The sequence below is a fragment of the Lissotriton vulgaris genome, chromosome 5, assembly GCF_964263255.1.
Source record: "Lissotriton vulgaris chromosome 5, aLisVul1.2, whole genome shotgun sequence".
Classification (NCBI taxonomy): domain Eukaryota; kingdom Metazoa; phylum Chordata; class Amphibia; order Caudata; family Salamandridae; genus Lissotriton; species Lissotriton vulgaris.
The window spans coordinates 1,546,376,705-1,546,396,844 of NC_141693.1; the positions used below are offsets into that span (position 1 = coordinate 1,546,376,705).

Genomic DNA, 20,140 nt, shown 5'->3' on the forward strand with positions numbered 1-20,140 from the left:
AATGTTTCTGGAAAAGTAAGAGTGGATATTGGTTTTCACCTCAGATGGGACTCGAACCCACATTCCCTGGCTTAGGAGGGCAGTGCCTTATCCATTATGCCACTGAGGCACAGATAAACACTTGCAGTCTAGAGGCATTATTTAAATGTATTCAATCGGCAAACACTGGTGTCTGCACACAGGACATTTCTCAGTTCTCTCCATAAGTTAACTTCCCATTTTCATCCTCTTCCATGCCCGACTTCAACACTCTGTTCTGTGCTATAATGGAGGCTCTGCATTTCGAGCAAGTGGAGAGAAATAGGAGGAGAACCACTTTCGACTCAACACTTCTTCTTTCCTGGATGCTTTTCTCAATAAACTGGGCTTTGACAGTGGTATCAAGCCGTCCTTGTCTTCAGCAGGACACAGAAACAGGCACCAAGTCTCCTAACCAAGTTCAACCACACTCTGCAACTTAATATACCAATGCTTTGCAAATTAGCCAACTGTGTCATCAGCAAAGGCAGCCAATGTGCCAATCCTTTATAATTCTTCTGTAGTACTTTTCTTTCTCGTAGGCAAAATTAGCACTTTAACTGCACAAATCATACAGATTTTACACTTGAAGCACTCCATGAACACCTACTTACACACCTTGCATTTCATCTACACACCCTTAAGCTAAAAACCCATTCTGTCAAGTCAAAATTCTGCAACCCTATTACATATTCAGTGTATGTACATAGAAGCACTTCTTAATGCCACTAACATGGACAAGATTTTAGGCTGAAGATGCAATCTAAATGACTGTGCAGTATGTACTCCACTTCATGAATAATTAGGAATGAGAACATGATGGCTATAAGAGTATTGGTAGAGCCTGCTTCCATTCTGAATGGAAAGCTGAGTTGTGTGACCATTGGCAAAAACCGACCACAAAGGGACTCAAACCCTCAATCTTCTGATCCGAAGTCAGACGCCTTATCCATTAGGCCACGCGGTCATATGGCTGAGATACCCGCCACCCCCTCTCAACACAATCCCCAAGAATTGGGAAACCGGAAACCGTTCTTGAACTTTTGGAAGGCGGGAAGGGAGTCACCCTTCCCGGCCGTATTTATTTAAAATATGAAACAAAATTAAAACATTAAAATAACAGTTTCATATTATGTACAATTTCATTTCCACATTACGATGTTTGGCTAACCTTAACAGATCTCTAATACAAAGGTTCTCCTAGCCGAACTAACATCCTACAAAACATTTGACTTGAAATTGTACATCCTAACGTTAAGGGCCAACGGCAAGGTCGTAACCGGTGTCAGATCCCTAAACCAGAAATACCCCCCTCACTTGTGAGAGGAGTGACCGCACAGAGGCGTACCTCAAATGCATCTACCAATTTCACTTTGTACTTGACGGGGGCCCCAATAAACTCGACGCCATTTAACGGTCGTTCGAGGACTCGTGTGAGGTGTCTAAAAGGTAGCGTAAACCCCCTCCCGCACCCCACACAACTTACCCATCTGCCGTCGCAGATGTCCTGGCCCCGGGAAATTCCCCAGGAGGGGCCGTAGCCCCTCCTATCCAGGAAGGGGCCTTGACCACCTTTCCTTTCCTTCCGGCGGCCTCTCCTTAGACAGGACCGCCTCCCCGTTGAGGGGCCAATTGGCCACCTCCCCCACGCGCTCCCATCCGTAATGGGTGACGCCCCCTCATAGGGATCTTCGAATTACTGCTCACCGATCATGACCTTACCGCCCGACCAAAATAAATACGACAAGTTTAACTAAGTTACTGAGATTATAAAGCAAACATCACTTATTACCAAGCGTGAATACTGCTCAATCCTTGCTCCAAAACTTTATTAGCAAAATATACTGAAAATAACCAATCTTTATTGTATTTTAAGAAATTTCACGATATCATCACAACCTGTAAGAAAACAGAGAAAACAAAAAGATACTATATCAACTGTATTCACAAGGAATCGCTGTCCTCAGGGGCTGGTGGGTGGGTCAAAATTGGCTCTTCGTTCCGTCTCGAGCTCACGTGCAGCGGGGAGGTGCAGCTTCAGAGCACAGGAACAAGAGGATGCTTTCTTGGCTTCCGCTCCTTTTATCCGTCTTCAGGGTGGGCGTGAACCCGCCCCCGCCTGCCTCTGAGGGCGTCGCCGGCCGCGTCGGTGTCTAGGCCAGCCCACACTAGGGCGGGAAAAAGGCGCGCCCCGGCTACGCCGCTTCGGGCATACCAGCCGAGACTCGCCTCCCGCCCAAGATGGCTTCCCGGGGGGATCGAGGTACTCCACCATATGTTCGGGGGGACCGAATGGTCGCCCCTTTCCATATGGCTGAGATACCCGCCACCCCCTCTCAACACAATCCCCAAGAATTGGGAAACCGGAAACCGTTCTTGAACTTTTGGAAGGCGGGAAGGGAGTCACCCTTCCCGGCCGTATTTATTTAAAATATGAAACAAAATTAAAACATTAAAATAACAGTTTCATATTATGTACAATTTCATTTCCACATTACGATGTTTGGCTAACCTTAACAGATCTCTAATACAAAGGTTCTCCTAGCCGAACTAACATCCTACAAAACATTTGACTTGAAATTGTACATCCTAACGTTAAGGGCCAACGGCAAGGTCGTAACCGGTGTCAGATCCCTAAACCAGAAATACCCCCCTCACTTGTGAGAGGAGTGACCGCACAGAGGCGTACCTCAAATGCATCTACCAATTTCACTTTGTACTTGACGGGGGCCCCAATAAACTCGACGCCATTTAACGGTCGTTCGAGGACTCGTGTGAGGTGTCTAAAAGGTAGCGTAAACCCCCTCCCGCACCCCACACAACTTACCCATCTGCCGTCGCAGATGTCCTGGCCCCGGGAAATTCCCCAGGAGGGGCCGTAGCCCCTCCTATCCAGGAAGGGGCCTTGACCACCTTTCCTTTCCTTCCGGCGGCCTCTCCTTAGACAGGACCGCCTCCCCGTTGAGGGGCCAATTGGCCACCTCCCCCACGCGCTCCCATCCGTAATGGGTGACGCCCCCTCATAGGGATCTTCGAATTACTGCTCACCGATCATGACCTTACCGCCACAGGCCGGATAGTTGACCGGCTATCCGGACCCCCCACAACACACTCCTACCTAAAGGTCATGCTGTAAACCCCTTAACCAAGCTATGAAGTCTCCTATGAGTAACTCGTTCCCCACCCGGGACAAATGAACACCGTCCCCCAAATACATACTGTCCCCTTTGATACAACCATGCGAAATAGAATGCAGTGTACTTGAACGGAACAATCTACTCACTTTATTATTAATTTTCCTTACTGAATGATTCAGAGCAGAAACAGAAATAGCCCCCCGCCACACTTTTCGTGGGATCATATGGGACCATGCAATTGTGCACCCTGGAACTCTTCTCGCCAACCAACTTACCGTGGAAAGCATCGCCTCAAGAAGAAGTCGTCTACCAGTGGTCACCAAATCATTGCCCCCAAGATGTACTATGACTACAGACGGCGGTGACCTCGTCCGCCCTAACAAACCCTCGAAAAATGATCGAAACTGGTCAATACAGAGCCCGCCCTTTCCGTAGAAGGACACACTGTACCCGTATTCCCCAGCCACGTGAATCATGTCACCTGCTTTGAATACGTCCGCGGCACGCCTCACGTATGAGTGGCCCACGACCCACACCTCCTTTTTAACAGCCGGTAATGTCTGACCGCTGGCCCCCTGGTGTCGGGTCGACTGCACAGTCCGCCCCGCCTCGTAGGCTTGCGCAACTGAAAATCAAACAAAAACAAGAAGCGTGAGTACATCATTACAGCTTCACAACATGTGCAACCGCACATACCTCTTATAACAGTTCGAGGACCAACGCCCCACACGTTTTACTTGTTCAACATTCAGACCCCTGGCTGTAGCCTCCGTAGCAGCCCCTATCCGAAAGGAATGGGTCCCAAAGTCGCCGGGGTTCAAGCCCGCAGCCGAAATCGACATCGCAAGCACCCGCTGAAACTGAAACCTCGTCAGTGGGGTGGCGTCAGCGTGTCTTAACAAGGTCCCCCCCCATGCTGCCACCCTCTGCGCTAAATATTCCTCTACGCACACAACAGGGCACATGGAAGACCCGGGGATCCTCTGGATGATTACGCAGTCCCCGATTGCACTCTGATCGGATTTGGACCTGACAAACGAGACCGTCATTGTCTCCTCCCTGACCTGAATGTGTTCCCGGCACAGTCCCCCCATCGTATCCTGCTTGTTCTTTGCCACTAATTCGCTTACCCGCATAGCCCCATGGAATGCTAATGCAAATGCGGCTCGGAACAACACTGCTTCGTACTGGGATGAACATGTTACCGGTAGCACGGACAATAACAGGGCCAACCGATCCAGACCTATCGGGTGCCTATCGTCTATCCTGTGACCCTCAAGGCGTTGCCACCCACGTAGCGCTTTCTGCACAACGAAAGACGCTGTCGGGTCCTGGATCCCATGAGCCCTTGCCATAAAGGAAATGGCGGCCCGATGCCTCTGGGCCGTAGCTACTGACTTGCCTGCCTTATGTAGAGAGAGCAGGAATCTCACTACAAACTCTTCCTGACCCCAAAGTTCCCCCCCGGCAGTACCCAAAAAGGCCCAATAGGAACGGAACGCCCCTTCATATGCCTTCCTCGTCCTGGGTGCTAAACTCTCTCCCACGAGGTCTTGTAGTTCGGGGCACCGAGAGACCAGAGAGCTTCGGGAAAGGGTGCCGCCACCGGGTCCGCTGTGGGCAGAAAACCCCAGAAGGCCTGCATACGGAAACGAGAAAGCGCATCAGCCGCTTGGTTCATCACCCCCGGCACGTGTCGCGCCCTAAACAGTACATTCAGTTGCATGCACAACAACACAATTTCCTTGAGCAGTCTCAGAATTAATTTGCATCGTGCTGCCTGACTATTGATACACTCAACCACGGTCATGTTATCAGACCAGAACACCACAGAGTGATCCCTAAACCCTTCTGGCCATGTTTTCAAAGCCACCAGAATAGGGAACAGTTCGAGAAAAGCAATGTTACTCGTCAACCCGCACTCATGCCACCATGACGGCCATTTTTGAGCCGACCATTGTGTACCCAATATGGCGCCAAAACCCATACTCCCCGCCGAGTCTGTCCAAAGCCCCAACTCCTCGGAAGACACCGCTGGTTTGTTCCAGACAATTCGACCATTGAAATCCGCCAGGAATGCAATCCAAATGCGCATGTCCTGGCGAACTTCTGCCGAGAGTCTTGTGCGATGATGTCCTTCCTTCAGGCCGACCATGGATTGTGCAATCGAGCGGGAAAAAGGGCGCGCCATCGGCACTACCCTTAGGGCAAAATTCAACTGACCCACCACCTGTTGCAATTGATGCAGGTTTACTTTCGTTGCACGAATACATGTCTCAAGGGATAACCTGAATTTTAACACTTTTTCCTTGGGTAATCGAAAACAACCTTCCACCGAGTCGAGCTCGATCCCCAGAAACTCGATCAAGGTCGAGGGACCCACAGTCTTACCTGGCGCCAAAGGCACACCGAATTGATTCATTAGGACACAAAATTCATGTAAAGCCTGTCCACACTCAGAATCCCCGGCTGCCCCCAAAAACAGAAAGTCATCGAGATAGTGCATAACATGTTGAAAACCTGTCTTCCTCGTGAATACCCACTGCAGAAAACAACTGAACTTCTCGAAATAGGCACATGAAATCGAGCATCCCATTGGCATACATCTATCCATGTAATATCGACCCTGAAACTGAAAACCAAGTAGACGCTGATCGTCTGGGTGTACCGGGAGCAACCGGAACGCTGACTCGATGTCCGATTTGGCCATCAGCGTCCCGGGCCCCAGGCGATTCAACATGGCAACGGCCTCATCGAAAGATGCGTACCGCACCGAACATACTTCCGGGTCTATCGCGTCATTCACGGAAAGACCATGTGGGGCTGACAAATTATGTATCAGTCGAAACTCACCCGGGTCCTTCTTGGGGACCACCCCTAGAGGAGAACACACAAAGTTAGCAACCGGTGGCAAATCGAATGGACCGGCGACACGACCTCGAGTCACCTCTTTTCCAATCTTTACCTGCACCACCGCCGTGTGCTGTAAGACCGACATTTGATTCTTACAGTTTGGAACCCCCTGAAAATCCCCCACTGGGATGCGGAAACCACATGAAAACCCGTTCCGTAACACCCCAGCGGAAGCATGATCCGGGTATTCGCTGAGCCAAGGAATCATTGCCATGGTATCAATCAGGGTCGGTAAAGGCGCCCCTCGGACTATATTAGACCTGTTTGGCGCCTCCCTTACCACCGTTATCACCCGTTTTGGCTCTGCACATGGACTCAGGATGGGATGGCTGCCCGCACCCCCCACACTCATGTCTGAATTTGCATGACCCCTGGGGCCTGGTACATTTGCCTCTGTTAAAATTCCAACAGATCCCCCTTTTACCTGTGTTGCCACTCGGCTTCGAGTGGTACTCGTTACCTGCACCCGTCCGAAAGGGTGTCCCAGAGTTTTGGCGGGAGGATTCCCCCCCGTTACTCCCTACCAATGGCACCTTCAACATCCCTGTACTCTCCATTTTTTGCCAAGAGACGGAGTCGTAACAATCCCAAGACAACAATGGGTTGTGCTCTTTAGCTTTTCTAAACAGATTATCATAGCAGAACCACTGATTGCCCCCATATGCCACAGAATACTCCATAATACGTGACTGATAAATGGGTAACTCGGTCAACAACTCAGGCCTGCGCTCACCCATAATGGACGTAAAAATGCCCCATGCTCTGCCCCAAGTACCAATGGTCTCGTCGACCTTGAAGGCGGCCATTTTTGCGCGCCAAACACTCGGATGCATGAGCTCCTTTTGACTCTTCACATGCTCGATCTCGTAATGGTCGGTAAGCAATGAAAACATGTTTACATATTTATCCGCCCAAATCAATTCCTTGATTTCTTGTGGGACGTGCTGGGCAATCTTCTCCTTTCGAGAAGGTACAGACCCCTCCCCCGCAATCGGCAATGGCCGCTTACCTGAAGTAGACCCCACGTTTGTCGCCGAACTTGGGCCTGCTGTACTTCCAGCCGCCGGAACCTGTGGGGGAACAGAAGATGTTGCCTTCGCAGCCTCCCTAGATTCCCGCAGCTGCCTCATTACTGCCCGGGCGTCGTCAGCCGTGGCGCCCTCGCTATCTTTTCCCAACCACGCTGCCAATTGTGCCGCTAACTCGGGGGGCATATCCTCCCTGTTCACAGGGGTGACCACCACAGGGATTGGATTCCCCTCTTTCGGCACCGGGGTTGGCTCCTCTCGAAGGGTTTCGGGAACCGGGGTCTCTCCCCCAAGTGCTCCCCTTCTGGGCCTCTTGCTTTTTCCACCGGGGACTGTTCCCTGTAAAGGCCGTTTCGGTCCTCCCTCCCCGTCCTTAGCCTCAACCTTTTTCTTCAGATCGGCTATCTCCTTCATGAGTATGCGGAGCATCTCCTCGGTACCGACCCGCTTTCCGACTTTCTTGGGCATTCTCAGACGGGATATCTGTAAGACAAAAGAGAGATTACAACGCTCAAAATTGGCTCTTCGTTCCGTCTCGAGCTCACGTGCAGCGGGGAGGTGCAGCTTCAGAGCACAGGAACAAGAGGATGCTTTCTTGGCTTCCGCTCCTTTTATCCGTCTTCAGGGTGGGCGTGAACCCGCCCCCGCCTGCCTCTGAGGGCGTGGCCGGCCGCGTCGGTGTCTAGGCCAGCCCACACTAGGGCGGGAAAAAGGCGCGCCCCGGCTACGCCGCTTCGGGCATACCAGCCGAGACTCGCCTCCCGCCCAAGATGGCTTCCCGGGGGGATCGAGGTACTCCACCATACGTTCGGGGGGACCGAATGGTCGCCCCTTTCCATATGTCTTGCTGTGCTTATTTTTATAATGTAGGTGGTATGCAAGGATGGCAAATATGATATTGATAGTTATTTAGGTTTACATCCCATTGTGTTTTTTCAGCTCCTTTCAATTAAAGCACTCTTTTGGAATCTCTATAATGAGAATGTCACCAGTACGATAAGCTTTTGTTTTCTTTTTTGCATTTAAACCTCTTTCTTCATGAGAATAAAGCTCAGTTGTATGCTTTACATAGCTCTGGATATTTCCAGAAATGGAGAGAAACTGTTTTGACAGTAGTAAAAACTGCTCCTTTCTGGATATGCCAATTTACACACGCTCAAAGGTTGTATACGTTTCATGAATCCTGACTTGCCCTATTCACGTAGCTGAAAGCCTGTCACCACCTCTAGAAACAACAGTTACACCAATCCAATTCAAATCATTTTTTCCAAAGGAATATCTTCTGCCGGGTCAAAGTTGCATCTGACAAAGATAGGTGTTTAAAAATCTACTTTGTAGTTTCAGAACGCCAACATGACTCTGAAGAGTACAGAAGTAAAATGGTACCATTTCAAAGTTCCTAATACCACTTAAGCTTCTGAGCGGAAGCATGTAATAAATATATCAATTTTTCTGGAAAAGTAAGAGTGGATATTGGTTTTCACCTCAGATGGGACTCTAACCCACAATCCCTGGGTTAGGAGGCCAGTGCCTTATCCATTAGGCCACTGAGGCACAGATAAACACTTGCAGTCTAGAGGGATTATTTAAATGTATTCAATCGTCAAACACTGGTGTCTGCACACAGGACATTTCTCAGTTCTCTCCATAAGTAAACTTCCCATTTTCATCCTCTTCCATCCCCGACTTTAACACTCTGTTCTGTGCTATAATGGAGGCTCTGCATTTCGAGCAAGTGGAGAGAAATTGGAGGAGAACCACTTTCGACTCAACACTTCTTCTTTCCTGGATGCTTTTCTCAATAAACTGGGCTTTGACAGTGGTATCAAGCCGTCCTTGTCTTCAGCAGGACACAGAAACAGGCACCAAGTCTCCTAACCAAGTTCAACCACACTCTGCAACTTAATATACCAATGCTTTGCAAATTAGCCAACTGTGTCATCAGCAAAGGCAGCCAATGTGCCAATCCTTTATAATTCTTCCGTAGTACTTTTCTTTCTCGTAGGCAAAATTAGCACTTTAACTGCACAAATCATACAGATTTTTACACTTGAAGCACTCCATGAACACATACTTACACACCTTGCATTTCATCTACACACCCTTAAGCTAAAAACCCATTCTGTCAAGTCAAAATTCTGCAACCCTATTACATATTCAGTGCGTGTACATAGAAGCACTTCTTAATGCCATTAACATGGACAAGATTTTAGGCTGAAGATGCAATCTAAATGACTGTGCAGTATGTACTCCACTTCATGAATAATTAGGAATGAGAACATGATGGCTATAAGAGTATTGGTAGAGCCTGCTTCCATTCTGAATGGAAAGCTGAGTTGTGTGACCATTGGCAAAAACCGACCACGAAGGGACTCAAACCCTCAATCTTCTGATCCGAAGTCAGACGCCTTATCCATTAGGCCACGCGGTCATATGTCTTGCTGTGCTTATTTTTATAATGTAGGTGGTATGCAAGGATGGCAAATATGATATTGATAGTTATTTAGGTTTACATCCCATTGTGTTTTTTCAGCTCCTTTCAATTAAAGCACTCTTTTGGAATCTCTATAATGAGAATGTCACCAGTACGATAAGCTTTTGTTTTCTTTTTTGCATTTAAACCTCTTTCTTCATGAGAATAAAGCTCAGTTGTATGCTTTACATAGCTCTGGATATTTCCAGAAGTGGAGAGAAACTGTTTTGACAGTAGTAAAAACTGCTCCTTTCTGGATATGCCAATTTACACACGCTCAAAGGTTGTATACGTTTCATGAATCCTGACTTGCCCTATTCAAGTAGCTGAAAGCCTGTCACCACCTCTAGAAACAACAGTTACACCAATCCAATTCAAATCATTTTTTCCAAAGGAATATCTTCTGCCGGGTCAAAGTTGCATCTGACAAAGATAGGTGTTTAAAAATCTACTTTGTAGTTTCAGAACGCCAACATGACTCTGAAGAGTACAGAAGTAAAATGGTACCATTTCAAAGTTCCTAATACCACTTTAGCTTCTGAGCGGAAGCATGTAATAAATATATCAATTTTAATGGAAAAGTAAGAGTGGATATTGGTTTTCACCTCAGATGGGACTCTAACCCACAATCCCTGGGTTAGGAGGCCAGTGCCTTATCCATTAGGCCACTGAGGCACAGATAAACACTTGCAGTCTAGAGGGATTATTTAAATGTATTCAATCGTCAAACACTGGTGTCTGCACACAGGACATTTCTCAGTTCTCTCCATAAGTAAACTTCCCATTTTCATCCTCTTCCATCCCCGACTTTAACACTCTGTTCTGTGCTATAATGGAGGCTCTGCATTTCGAGCAAGTGGAGAGAAATTGGAGGAGAACCACTTTCGACTCAACACTTCTTCTTTCCTGGATGCTTTTCTCAATAAACTGGGCTTTGACAGTGGTATCAAGCCGTCCTTGTCTTCAGCAGGACACAGAAACAGGCACCAAGTCTCCTAACCAAGTTCAACCACACTCTGCAACTTAATATACCAATGCTTTGCAAATTAGCCAACTGTGTCATCAGCAAAGGCAGCCAATGTGCCAATCCTTTATAATTCTTCTGTAGTACTTTTCTTTCTCGTAGGCAAAATTAGCACTTTAACTGCACAAATCATACAGATTTTACACTTGAAGCACTCCATGAACACCTACTTACACACCTTGCATTTCATCTACACACCCTTAAGCTAAAAACCCATTCTGTCAAGTCAAAATTCTGCAACCCTATTACATATTCAGTGTATGTACATAGAAGCACTTCTTAATGCCACTAACATGGACAAGATTTTAGGCTGAAGATGCAATCTAAATGACTGTGCAGTATGTACTCCACTTCATGAATAATTAGGAATGAGAACATGATGGCTATAAGAGTATTGGTAGAGCCTGCTTCCATTCTGAATGGAAAGCTGAGTTGTGTGACCATTGGCAAAAACCGACCACGAAGGGACTCAAACCCTCAATCTTCTGATCCGAAGTCAGACGCCTTATCCATTAGGCCACGCGGTCATATGTCTTGCTGTGCTTATTTTTATAATGTAGGTGGTATGCAAGGATGGCAAATATGATATTGATAGTTATTTAGGTTTACATCCCATTGTGTTTTTTCAGCTCCTTTCAATTAAAGCACTCTTTTGGAATCTCTATAATGAGAATGTCACCAGTACGATAAGCTTTTGTTTTCTTTTTTGCATTTAAACCTCTTTCTTCATGAGAATAAAGCTCAGTTGTATGCTTTACATAGCTCTGGATATTTCCAGAAGTGGAGAGAAACTGTTTTGACAGTAGTAAAAACTGCTCCTTTCTGGATATGCCAATTTACACACGCTCAAAGGTTGTATACGTTTCATGAATCCTGACTTGCCCTATTCAAGTAGCTGAAAGCCTGTCACCACCTCTAGAAACAACAGTTACACCAATCCAATTCAAATCATTTTTTCCAAAGGAATATCTTCTGCCGGGTCAAAGTTGCATCTGACAAAGATAGGTGTTTAAAAATCTACTTTGTAGTTTCAGAACGCCAACATGACTCTGAAGAGTACAGAAGTAAAATGGTACCATTTCAAAGTTCCTAATACCACTTAAGCTTCTGAGCGGAAGCATGTAATAAATATATCAATTTTTCTGGAAAAGTAAGAGTGGATATTGTTTTTCACCTCAGATGGGACTCTAACCCACAATCCCTGGGTTAGGAGGCCAGTGCCTTATCCATTAGGCCACTGAGGCACAGATAAACACTTGCAGTCTAGAGGGATTATTTAAATGTATTCAATCGTCAAACGCTGGTGTCTGCACACAGGACATTTCTCAGTTCTCTCCATAAGTAAACTTCCCATTTTCATCCTCTTCCATCCCCGACTTTAACACTCTGTTCTGTGCTATAATGGAGGCTCTGCATTTCGAGCAAGTGGAGAGAAATTGGAGGAGAACCACTTTCGACTCAACACTTCTTCTTTCCTGGATGCTTTTCTCAATAAACTGGGCTTTGACAGTGGTATCCAGCCGTCCTTGTCTTCAGCAGGACACAGAAACAGGCACCAAGTCTCCTAACCAAGTTCAACCGCACTCTGCAACTTAATAGACCAATGCTTCACAAATTAGCCAACTGAGTCATCAGCAAAGGCAGCCAATGTGCCAATCCTTTATAATTCTTCTGTAGTACTTCTCTTTCTTGTAGGCAAAATTTGCGCTTTAACTGCACAAATCATACAGATTTTACACTTGAAGCACTCCATGAACACATACTTACACACCTTGCATTTCATCTACACACCCTTAAGCTAAAAACCCATTCTGTCAAGTCAAAATTCTGCAACCCTATTACATATTCAGTGCGTGTACATAGAAGCACTTCTTAATGCCACTAACATGAACAAGATTTTAGGCTGAAGATGCAATCTAAATGACTGTGCAGTATGTACTCCACTTCATGAATAATTAGGAATGAGAACATGATGGCTATAAGAGTATTGGTAGAGCCTGCTTCCATTCTGAAAGGAAAGCTGAGTTGTGTGACCATTGGCAAAAACCGACCACGAAGGGACTCAAACCCTCAATCTTCTGATCCGAAGACAGACGCCTTATCCATTAGGCCACGCGGTCATATGTCTTGCTGTGCTTATTTTTATAATGTAGGTGGTATGCAAGGATGGGAAATATGATATTGATAGTTATTTAGGTTTACATCCCATTGTGTTTTTTCAGCTCCTTTCAATTAAAGCACTCTTTTGGAATCTATATAATGAGAATGTCACCAGTACGATAAGCTTTTGTTTTCTTTTTTGCATTTAAACCTCTTTCTACATGAGAATAAAGCTCAGTTGTATGCTTTACATAGCTCTGGATATTACTAGAAGTGGAATGAAACTGTTTTGACAGTAGTAAAAACTGCTCCTTTCTGGATATGCCAATTTACACACGCTCAAAGGTTGTATACGTTTCATGAATCCTGACTTGCCCTATTCAAGTAGCTGAAAGCCTGTCACCACCTCTAGAAACAACAGTTACACCAATCCAATGCAAATCATTTTTTCCAAAGGAATATCTTCTGCCGGGTCAAAGTTGCATCTGACAAAGATAGGTGTTTAAAAATCTACTTTGTAGTTTCAGAACACCAACATGACCCTGAAGAGTACAGAAGTAAAATGGTACCATTTCAAAGTTCCTAATACCTCATAATCTTCTGAGCGGAAGCATGTAATAAATATATAAATTTTTCTGGAAAAGTAAGAGTGGATATTGGTTTTCACCTCAGATGGGACTCGAACCCACAATCCCTGGCTAAGGAGGCCAGTGCCTTATCCATTAGGCCACTGAGGCACAGATAAACACTTGCAGTCTAGAGGCATTATTTAAATGTATTCAATCGTCAAACACTGGTGTCTGCACACAGGACATTTCTCAGTTCTCTCCATAAGTAAACTTCCCATTTTCATCCTCTTCCATCCCCGACTTTAACACTCTGTTCTGTGCTATAATGGAGGCTCGGCATTTCGAGCAAGTGGAGAGAAATTGGAGGAGAACCACTTTCGACTCAATACTTCTTCTTTCCTGGATGCTTTTCTCAATAAACTGGGCTTTGACAGTGGTATCAAGCCGTCCTTGTCTTCAGCAGGACACAGAAACAGGCACCAAGTCTCCTAACCAAGTTCAACCACACTCTGCAACTTAATATACCAATGCTTTACAAATTAGCCAACTGTGTCATCAGCAAAAGCAGCCAACGTGCCAATCCTTTATAATTCTTCTGTAGTACTTTTCTTTCTCGTAGGCAAAATTAGCACTTTAACTGCACAAATCATACAGATTTTACACTTGAAGCACTCCATGAACACATACTTACACACCTTGCATTTTATCTACACACCCTTAAGCTAAAAACCCATTCTGTCAAGTCAAAATTCTGCAACCCTATTACATATTCAGTGCGTGTACATAGAAGCACTTCTTAATGCCACTAACATGAACAAGATTTTAGGCTGAAGATGCAATCTAAATGACTGTGCAGTATGTACTCCACTTCATGAATAATTAGGAATGAGATCATGATGGCTATAAGAGTATTGGAAGAGCCTGCTTCCATTCTGAATGGAAAGCTGAGTTGTGTGACCATTGGCAAAAACCGACCACGAAGGGACTCGAACCCTCAATCTTCTGATCCGAAGTCAGACACTTTATCCATTAGGCCACGCGGTGATATGTCCTGCTGTGCTTATTTTTATAATGTAGGTGGTATGCAAGGATGGGAAATATGATATTGATAGTTATTTAGGTTTACATCCCATTGTGTTTTTTCAGCTCCTTTCAATTAAAACACTCTTTTGGAATCTATATAATGAGAATGTCACCAGTACGATAAGCTTTTGTTTTCTTTTTTGCATTTAAACCTCTTTCTTCATGAGATTAAAGCTCAGTTGTATGCTTTACATAGCTCCGGATATTTCCAGAAGAGGAGAGAAACTGTTTTGACAGTAGTACAAACTGCTCCTTTCTGGATATGCCAATTTACACACGCTCAAAGGTTGTGTATGTTTCATGAATCCTGACTTGCCCTATTCAAGTAGCTGAAAGCCTGTCACCACCTCTAGAAACAACAGTTACACCAATCCAATTCAAATCATTTTTTCCAAAGGAATATCTTCTGCCGGGACAAAGTTGCATCTGACAAAGATAGGTGTTTAAAAATCTACTTTGTAGTTTCAGAACACCAACATGACCCTGAAGAGTACAGAAGTAAAATGGTACCATTTCAAAGTTCCTAATACCTCATAAGCTTCTGAGCGGAAGCATGTAATATATATATACATTTTTCTGGAAAAGTAAGAGTGGATATTGGTTTTCACCTCAGATGGGACTCAACCCACAATACCTGGCTTAGGAGGCCAGTGCCTCATCCATTAGGCCACTGAGGCACAGATAAACACTTGCAGTCTAGAGGCATTATTTAAATGTTTTCAATCGTCAAACACTGGTGTCTGCACACAGGACATTTCTCAGTTCTCTCCATAAGTAAACTTCCCATTTTCATCCTCTTCCATCCCCGACTTTAACACTCTGTTCTGTGCTATAATGGATGCTCTGCATTTCGAGCAAGTGGAGAGAAATTGGAGGAGAACCACTTTCGACTCAACACTTCTTCTTTCCTGGATGCTTTTCTCAATAAACTGGGCTTTGGCAGTGGTATCAAGCCGTCCTTGTCTTCAGCAGGACACAGAAACAGGCACCAAGTCTCCTAACCAAGTTCAACCACACTCTGCAACTTAATATACCAATGCTTTGCAAATTAGCCAACTGTGTCATCAGCAAAGGCAGCCAATGTGCGAATCCTTTATAATTCTTCTGTAGTACTTTTCTTTCTCGTAGGCAAAATTAGCACTTTAACTGCACAAATGATACAGATTTTACACTTGAAGCACTCCATGAACACATACTTACACACCTTGCATTTCATCTACACACCCTTAAGCTAAAAACCCATTCTGTCAAGTCAAAATTCTGCAACCCTATTACATATTCAGTGCATGTACATAGAAGCACTTCTTAATGCCACTAACATGGACAAGATTTTAGGCTGAAGATGCAATCTAAATGACTGTGCAGTATGTACTCCACTTCATGAATAATTAGGAATGAGAACATGATGGCTATAAAAGTATTGGTAGAGCCTGCTTCCATTCTGAATGGAAAGCTGAGTTGTGTGACCATTGGCAAAATCCAACCACGAAGGGACTCGAACCCTCAATCTTCTGATCCGAAGTCAGACGCCTTATCCATTAGGCCACGCGGTCATATGTCTTGCTGTGCTTATTTTTATTATGTAGGTGGTATGCAAGGATGGGAAATATGATATTGATAGTTATTTAGGTTTACATCCCATTGTGTTTTTTCAGCTCCTTTCAATTAAAGCACTCCTTTGGAATCTATATAATGAGAATGTCACCAGTACGATAAGCTTTTGTTTTCTTTTTTGCATTTAAACCTCTTTCTTCATGAGAATAAAGCTCAGTTGTATGCTTTACATAGCTCTGGATATTTCTAGAAGTGGAGAGAAACTGTTTGACAGTAGTAAAAACTGCTCCTTTCTGGATATGCCAATTTACACACGCTCAAAGGTTGTATACCTTTCATGAATCCTGACTTGCCCTATTCAAGTAGCTGAAAGCCTGTCACCACCTCTAGAAACAACAGTTACACCAATCCAATTCAAATCATTGTTTCCAAAGGAATATCTTCTGCCGGGTCAAAGTTGCATCTGACAAAGATAGGTGTTTAAAAATCTACTTTGTAGTTTCAGAACACCAACATGAGTCCGAAGAGTACAGAAGTAAAATGGTACCATTTCAAAGTTCCTAATACCTCATAAGCTTCTGAGCGGAAGTATGTAATAAATATATAAATTTTTCTGGAAAAGTAAGAGTGGATATTGGTTTTCACCTCAGATGGGACTCGAACCCACAATCCCTGGCTTAGGAGGCCAGTGCCTTATCCATTAGGCCACTGAGGCACAAATAAACACTTGCAGTCTAGAGGCATTATTTAAATGCATTCAATTGTCAAACACTGGTTTCTGCACACAGGACATTTCTCAGTTCTCTCCATAAGTAAACTTCCCATTTTCATCCTCTTCCATCCCCAACTTTAACACTCTGTTCTGTGCTATAATGGAGGCTCTGCATTTCGAGCAAGTGGAGAGAAATTGGAGGAGAACCACTTTCGACTCAACACTTCTTCTTCTCTGGATGCTTTTCTCAATAAACTGGGCTTTGACAGTGGTATCCAGCCGTCCTTGTCTTCAGCAGGACACAGAAACAGGCACCAAGTCTCCTAACCAAGTTCAACCGCACTCTGCAACTTAATAGACCAATGCTTCACAAATTAGCCAACTGAGTCATCAGCAAAGGCAGCCAATGTGCCAATCCTTTATAATTCTTCTGTAGTACTTCTCTTTCTTGTAGGCAAAATTTGCACTTTAACTGCACAAATCATACAGATTTTACACTTGAAGCACTCCATGAACACATACTTACACACCTTGCATTTCATCTACACACCCTTAAGCTAAAAACCCATTCTGTCAAGTCAAAATTCTGCAACCCTATTACATATTCAGTGCGTGTACATAGAAGCACTTCTTAATGCCACTAACATGAACAAGATTTTAGGCTGAAGATGCAATCTAAATGACTGTGCAGTATGTACTCCACTTCATGAATAATTAGGAATGAGAACATGATGGCTATAAGAGTATTGGAAGAGCCTGCTTCCATTCTGAATGGAAATCTGAGTTGTGTGACCATTGGCAAAAACCGACCACGAAGGGACTCGAACCCTCAATCTTCTGATCCGAAGTCAGACGCCTTATCCATTAGGCCATGCGGTCATATATCCTGCTGTGCTTATTTTTATAATGTAGGTGGTATGCAAGGATGGGAAATATGATATTGATAGTTATTTAGGTTTACATCCCATTGTGTGTTTTCAGCTCCTTTCAATTAAAGCACTCTTTTGGAATCTATATAATGAAAATGTCACCAGTACGATAAGCTTTTGTTTTCTTTTTTGCATTTAAACCTCTTTCTTCATGAGAATAAAGCTCAGTTGTATGCTTTACATAGCTTTGGATATTTCCAGAAGTGGAGAGAAACTGTTTTGACAGTAGTAAAAACTGCTTCTTTCTGGATATGCCAATTTACACACGCTCAAAGGTTGTATGTGTTTCATGAATCCTGACTTGCCCTATTCAAGTAGCTGAAAGCCTGTCACCACCTCTAGAAACAACAGTTACACCAATCCAATGCAAATCATTTTTTCCAAAGGAATATCTTCTGCCGGGTCAAAGTTGCATCTGACAAAGATAGGTGTTTAAAAATCTACTTTGTAGTTTCAGAACACCAACATGAGTCCGGAGAGTACAGAAGTAAAATGGTACCATTTCAAAGTTCCTAATACCTCATAAGCTTCTGAGCGGAAGCATGTAATAAATATATCAATTTTTCTGGAAAAGTAAGAGTGGATATTGGCTTTCACCTCAGATGGGACTCGAACCCACAATTCCTGGCTTAGGAGGCCAGTGCCTTATCCATTGGGCCACTGAGGCACAGATTAACACTTGCAGTCTAGAGGCAATATTTAAATGTATTCAATCGTCAAACACTGGTGTCTGCACACAGGACATTTCTCAGTTCTCTCCATAAGTAAACTTCCCATTTTCATCCTCTTCCATCCCCGACTTTAACACTCTGTTCTGTGCTATAATGGAGGCTCTGCATTTCGAGCAAGTGGAGAGAAATTGGAGGAGAACCACTTTCGACTCAACACTTCTTCTTTCCTGGATGCTTTTCTCAATAAACTGGGCTTTGACAGTGGTATCAAGCCGTCCTTGTCTTCAGCAGGACACAGAAACAGGCACCAAGTCTCCTAACCAAGTTCAACCACACTCTGCAACTTAATATACCAATGCTTTACAAATTAGCCTACTGTGTCATCAGCAAAGGCAGCCAATGTGCCAATCCTTTATAATTCTTCTGTAGTACTTTTCTTTCTCGTAGGCAAAATTAGCACTTTAACTGCACAAATCATACAGATTTTACACTTGAAGCACTCGATGAACACATACTTACACACCTTGCATTTCATCTACACACCCTTAAGCTAAAAACCCATTCTGTCAAGTCAAAATTCTGCAACCCTATTACATATTCAGTGCGTGTACATAGAAGCACTTCTTAATGCCACTAATATGAACAAGATTTTAGGCTGAAGATGCAATCTAAATGACTGTGCAGTATGTACTCCACTTCATGAATAATTAGGAATGAGAACATGATGGCTATAAGAGTATTGGAAGAGCCTGCTTCCATTCTGAATGGAAAGCTGAGTTGTGTGACCATTGGCAAAAACCGACCACGAAGGGACTCGAACCCTTAATCTTCTGATCCGAAGTCAGTCGCTTTACCCATTAAGCAACGCGGTCATATGTCCTGCTGTGCTTATTTCTATAATGTAGGTGGTATGCAAGGATGGGAAATATGATATTTATAGTTATTTGGGTTTACATACCATTGTGTGTTTTCAGCTCCTTTCAATTAAAGCACTCTTTTGGAATCTATATAATGAAAATGTCACCAGTACGATAAGCTTTTGTTTTCTTTTTTGCATTTAAACCTCTTTCTTCATGAGATTAAAGCTCAGTTGTATGCTTTACATAGCTCTAGATATTTCCAGAAGTGGAGAGAAACTGTTTTGACAGTAGTACAAACTGCTCCTTTCTGGATATGCCAATTTACACACGCTCAAAGGTTGTATACGTTTCATGAATCCTGACTTGCCCTATTCAAGTAACTGAAAGCCTGTCACCACCTCTAGAAACAACAGTTACACCAATCCAATTCAAATCATTTTTTCCAAAGGAATATCTTCTGCCGGGTCAAAGTTGCATTGGACAAAGATAGGTGTTTAAAAATCTACTTTGTAGTTTCAGAACACCAACATGACTCTGAAGAGTACAGAAGTAAAATGGTACCATTTCAAAGTTCCTAATACCTCATAAGCTTCTGAGCGGAAGCATGTAATAAATATAAAAAAAATTCTGGAAAGGGAGTGGATATTGGTTTTCACCTCAGATGGGACTCAAACCCACAATCCCTGGCTTAGGAGGTCAATGCCTTATCCATTAGGCCACTGAGACACAGATTAACACTTGCAGTCTAGATGCATTATTTAAATGTATTCAATCGTCAAACACTGGTGTCTGCACACAGGACATTTCTCAGTTCTCTCCATAAGTAAACTTCCCATTTTCATCCTCTTCCATCCCCGACTTTAACACTCTGTTCTGTGCTATAATGGAGGCTCTGCATTTCGAGCAAGTGGAGAGAAATTGGAGGAGAACCACTTTCGACTCAACACTTCTTCTTTCCTGGATGCTTTTCTCAATAAACTGGGCTTTGACAGTGGTATCAAGCCGTCCTTGTCTTCAGCAGGACACAGAAACAGGCTCCTAACCAAGTTCAACCACACTCGCCAACTTA

At 44.2% G+C, this 20,140-nt stretch overlaps 9 non-coding genes across 9 annotated transcripts; all 9 read right to left on the minus strand.

Annotated features, from left to right (window-relative positions):
* Positions 1-912: 912 nt before the first annotated feature.
* On the minus strand, positions 913-985 carry TRNAR-UCG (transfer RNA arginine (anticodon UCG)). Its single transcript has one exon. It is a non-coding gene; the product is annotated as a tRNA-Arg (tRNA).
* An 8,469-nt stretch (positions 986-9,454) lies between these two features.
* Positions 9,455-9,527, minus strand: TRNAR-UCG (transfer RNA arginine (anticodon UCG)). Its single transcript has one exon. It is a non-coding gene; the product is annotated as a tRNA-Arg (tRNA).
* A 1,520-nt stretch (positions 9,528-11,047) lies between these two features.
* On the minus strand, positions 11,048-11,120 carry TRNAR-UCG (transfer RNA arginine (anticodon UCG)). The gene has a single exon. It is a non-coding gene; the product is annotated as a tRNA-Arg (tRNA).
* Positions 11,121-12,640: 1,520 nt separating this feature from the next.
* TRNAR-UCG (transfer RNA arginine (anticodon UCG)) lies at positions 12,641-12,713 on the minus strand. Its single transcript has one exon. It is a non-coding gene; the product is annotated as a tRNA-Arg (tRNA).
* Positions 12,714-13,357: 644 nt separating this feature from the next.
* On the minus strand, positions 13,358-13,430 carry TRNAR-CCU (transfer RNA arginine (anticodon CCU)). The gene has a single exon. It is a non-coding gene; the product is annotated as a tRNA-Arg (tRNA).
* A 2,395-nt stretch (positions 13,431-15,825) lies between these two features.
* TRNAR-UCG (transfer RNA arginine (anticodon UCG)) lies at positions 15,826-15,898 on the minus strand. Its single transcript has one exon. It is a non-coding gene; the product is annotated as a tRNA-Arg (tRNA).
* A 643-nt stretch (positions 15,899-16,541) lies between these two features.
* Positions 16,542-16,614, minus strand: TRNAR-CCU (transfer RNA arginine (anticodon CCU)). The gene has a single exon. It is a non-coding gene; the product is annotated as a tRNA-Arg (tRNA).
* Positions 16,615-17,417: 803 nt separating this feature from the next.
* On the minus strand, positions 17,418-17,490 carry TRNAR-UCG (transfer RNA arginine (anticodon UCG)). Its single transcript has one exon. It is a non-coding gene; the product is annotated as a tRNA-Arg (tRNA).
* Positions 17,491-18,134: 644 nt separating this feature from the next.
* On the minus strand, positions 18,135-18,207 carry TRNAR-CCU (transfer RNA arginine (anticodon CCU)). Its single transcript has one exon. It is a non-coding gene; the product is annotated as a tRNA-Arg (tRNA).
* Positions 18,208-20,140: the final 1,933 nt, after the last annotated feature.